We start from the raw sequence: 4,690 nt of genomic DNA, 5'->3' as shown, positions 1-4,690 counted from the left end.
AAGGAGACTATGTAGAAAAATAATCAATAGTATTTTTGTATTGTTTTATAAATAAATAAATATTAAAAAAGAATTCCGTTTAATATTTGATTCACCCTCGTATAAGAGAGATCATGTTACTTTAATAGAATCAATAGAAAAGCATGTAGCAGAAGGGGCGTGGATCCACACCGATTATTGAAAGGTTTATATTTGGAAGAGTTATATTAATCTTGAAGCACAAAAGTAATCTCGCAAACCAACTCTGTGAATTTTTGTGGCGACGACGGCTCAAGAAAATAGGTAGCTGATCCATTTAAGAGAGTAATCGCGATTATTAAATTATGTGCCCTTGACCACTGAATTTGAACAGCATTTTTAATTAAAATAAATTCAAATATATTATACAATAACAAAATCATAAGAATAAAAAAATCAGATGAATGAAAAAGATCACAAAATATAAAAAAAGACAAAAAATATGCTTTTCAAAGCACTCCAACCTTCCCAGGGTGAAGAGCGTGATTAGGTGCCCAGCCGAAACCAATGAAGATAAGATGAACAAAGAAAATCGAGTGTACAGGTAGGTGTTTGACACATATTATAACTACAACCAATTACAAGGGTGCTTTACCGCCCACCACAAGGCGTTAGAAATCGATAGGGGTTTAACCAACATTATTTCTGTGGCCATTCACAGGGGTGCCTCCCCGCCCCCACATGACTTGGAAAAGGGGTAGGGAATTTGATCAACTTTATTTCTGTGACCGGTTACAGTGTTGAATTACCGCCCCCGCGGGACTTGGGAAAATCGTAGGGGTTTGACCAACATTATTTCTGCGACCAGTCAGGTGGTGCCTTCTCGCCTTCACGGAACCTGCAAAAGAGGTATGGGTTTGAACAAAATTCTTTCTGTGACCTGTGGCAGAGTTGCCTTCCCGTCACCATGGGACCTGAAAAAGTGGTAGGCGTTTGACCAACATCACTTCTGTAAACAGTCAGGGGGTGCCTTCAGCCAAAAAAAGAATAGTTAAATATTAATTGAAAAAATTAATTTTTAACCAAAAGGATGAGTTGTTTTACCAAAAATAATAATTTCTAGCAAAAAGACGAATGTTCGACAAAAAACATAACTTTCCAAGTAAAAAAGATAAACTTTCAACAAACATTTGAATAGTTAAGTTTTCAGTTAAAATAGTAATGTTTAACTTAAAAAAACATATTCAAGAAAAATTAAGGAATATTAATTTGCTATACTTAGATTTTCAGGCAAAAAAAAATCAACAAAAAAATGAACTCATTTTTATAAAATAGTCACATTTTCAAACCAGGCGATAAATTTTCAATTAAAATAATAACTCTTAACCTAAAATTTAACTATAATAATTGAATTTTTAACCATTAATATGAACTTTAATAAAAAAGATTAACTGCTTCCTAAAAAGACCAACTTTGATTAAAATAATAGATTATTTAATTAATGGATTATTTATTATTTAGCATAATTAAGATTTTATTTTGAAAAATTAGTTTAAAAAAAAACACAAATTTCTAAAAAAAATAGTTTAATACAGTAATATTAATCTATCCGGGGCGCATCTAAGGGGGGGTGGGTCGTCCCTCAAATAATTGTTTCTGGATGTGCGTATGAATCTATTATTACAAGTTAAGGTTCATTGTTATTCTATTTTGTATTGGAATTAAAAAGAATGAGGACATGCCCTCGAAAAAATTCCCTGGATTTAAAGAAATATCTGACCTTTCGAGGTTTTTCTAAATATAACAAATTCGTTAAAATTCCGGATTTTCTAGGTGATTCAGGTTGAAAATGGGTGGACTTAAAGGAAGCGAAGGGTTACGTCAGGTTAGAAAAATGTGATAACAAATATTTTATAAAAAATATATGATAGAGTCAGTGGAATGAATAACGCCCAAAACAAAAAACCTTGAGTCGAGCTCGAGTCCCTCGTAGGTGCCTCATGCGTAAGAAGATCGCTGACTCATTTTCGAGTCTTTTCAAAATCGAATTTGACCCCCAAGGCTAGTCCCCTCGACATGGGGCCTATACCTTGGTGTGTAATCAGTCAGAGGAGACCTGAAGTTTAAGGTAGGTTCCGAACCAACGAAAGCCAGGCAGAAGTACATAGAAAAATGTCCATTTTTACCGGCTCAGGGATCCAACATCAGTACTCCTGCACGGAAGCTTGAATGTTCGAAAATATTATCACTCATTTTCGTATTATTTCAGAGATAAAATAAGTTCTTTTTTTCTAGCTTTGTTTTTCGGCCTGGTCTGAAAGCATAAAATTCATCGAAGAAACCGGATCCTTGAAATAACGCCCCTTGACATACTGCCTTCTTAGAATTTTCGCCTGCAGAATTTCGGAATGCCGAAAGTGGGTCATTGTGTGTTCACATATGATTTACCGCCAAGAATGTAGTCTATTTTTAAGACTGGCGGTATACCATGGTTCCAGTGTACAAATATTGTGCACCAGAAAAATAACCTTCACCCTTCCAATTTGTCTGGCAAATGTGTGAAGTCATTTAGAATGACGAGTGAGATAGCGGCTAAATGGAATGATACATTTTTTAGAATATTCATTAATTGCGCTACATGTATTGAAAGAAAATGAAGATTACTATTTATATTGTGCTCCTCAATTTCTTAGTTTTCCTTAATTTTTTTGGTAAGTACAATAACATTTATAATTTCAAGTGCTTTTTCAATATCAGGCTCAATTTATTTTTTACTTTTTTATATCGTTTAAATAATGTGTAAAATAGTTTACAATATCGAGAAAAATAACCACAGTGTTAAATATAACAGATCAAAGAAAAATCTGCATGTAATTAAAAAAAAAAAAATGAAAAATATAATTATTGATTTAATGTTAATTTTTTGAATGCTTGAAAAATAGGTTATTGTTTACTGTAATTACTTTTCCGAATTTGAGAGTAAATGGTTTAAAGCCTTTCGGAAAAGTTTCTCTTACTAGAAGGTTTTAATTACAGCAAAATAATAAAATAATTCATTTTTAAAGGAAAGTCTCAGAAATAAAACTATCTGCCACTTTTTACAGCACCAAAGTACAAATAAAATTCCTACCTGAAGCTTATATCTTTATATTACACAAAAGCAACTTTTCTATGGTTTTTCTTCGCTTTTCTTTTTTCCTGGCGATCAGAAACTATATTTCTTAAAATCATTATCTTTTATTTAAGAAACATATACCTTCTTATTTCTTAGGCCTTTTAGCGAAAAATAGCATGTTACAATTTTTTAACGCGACATTAAATCATTATTTTTCCAAAAAAGAATTTTTTTTTTAATTTTCTCATTCCTTTTTAGCTTTCCCATTTCTCAGGAGCAACATGTTATTATTTGTTTAAATTGAAGAATATATTTTCAATCACAATTGAAAGTCAAATTTAGAAACCCATAACATTTTTCTAATTGAACTCATTTTCTTCCAATTTAGCAACTCAGCATCTTGGGAGAAATTTTGGATTTTTTGTTTACACTAAAAATTTATCTTTTTATCGTGATCCACAAACAAGTCTATTGCAATTTTAGATTCCTGTCACTTCAAGATTGTAAAGTTGAACATTCTATTTTTTGGAACCGGATTGCTATTTTAAGCATACATTTTTGCTCTTAATTCAGAAATACTTAAGCTCAGGAGTAAATATTTGTTTAATTTTTAGAAGGTGATTTTGATTTTACAAGATGTTATTTCGCTCTTCTGAAAAATATAGATTTTGTACCAGTTTCCATCTTTGTTAGTTTGCTGAGTTAAGATCTATAAATATACCGAGGCAGCGAACTAAAATGATTCGGTGGGTGAATTTTTGCATTGTTTCAATTGATCTAAACTTCAATCTTACAAAAAATAAATAATAGATCAAGTAACCAGTGGTCGGAACCTTTCTGGTTTGACCGTAGTTTGAAGGATTCTTAAAGACTCTCCAAAGTCCGGGCCCGGACTAGACCCTTAACATTCTTGAGTGTTGCGGGTCCGGACCCAGAACTTTTAAACTTTTAAGGGTCCAGATGGTAACCGGACCCTTTCAATTCATAAAGATCCGAACCTTCTGAATTTGTAATGTCCGGGTTCGAACTATAACCCTTAAGATTTTAATTAATCAACTGCGGACCCGTATCCTAGAGAAACTCTTTAACATCGGATGCAACCTAAAAAGTTCCTTGAATCATATTTGAGAAATTTATATAGATGAAGTCTATTAGGAAGAATTTTAAAGAAGAATTTTCTACCAAAAAGGACGAATTTGGAAAAAATTACATTAATTTTTAATCAGAAAAGATAATTTTTCAATTTGAACTGTTGATTGTTAAGAAAGTTACTTTTTAACATGAAAAAATGCATTTTTAGAAAAATACTTGAATTTCCAAGTTAAAATTATGAATCTTACAAAAATATATATCTTTTCTGAAAGCAATCTGAAGAAAAATCTTATACGACCGAGCAAATAAATGTTACGAAATATTGTATTACTACAAACTATTCTTTAAAAATTAAATATCGCTTAAATTCTATTTGATGAGACTTTTGGTATTTATCAATGATATCAAATGAATAGATTTCAAATTCGTCCTCAAAAGCTGAAGGAGTAATTTATATATTCTGATTTTTCATTCAGAAGAATTATTTCTTAATAGAATAAAAGTTATTTTTAATTAATTCACTGT

The sequence above is a fragment of the Belonocnema kinseyi genome, chromosome 9 (genome assembly GCF_010883055.1).
Source record: "Belonocnema kinseyi isolate 2016_QV_RU_SX_M_011 chromosome 9, B_treatae_v1, whole genome shotgun sequence".
Lineage (NCBI taxonomy): Eukaryota > Metazoa > Arthropoda > Insecta > Hymenoptera > Cynipidae > Belonocnema > Belonocnema kinseyi.
This window is presented reverse-complemented; position numbering follows the sequence as displayed.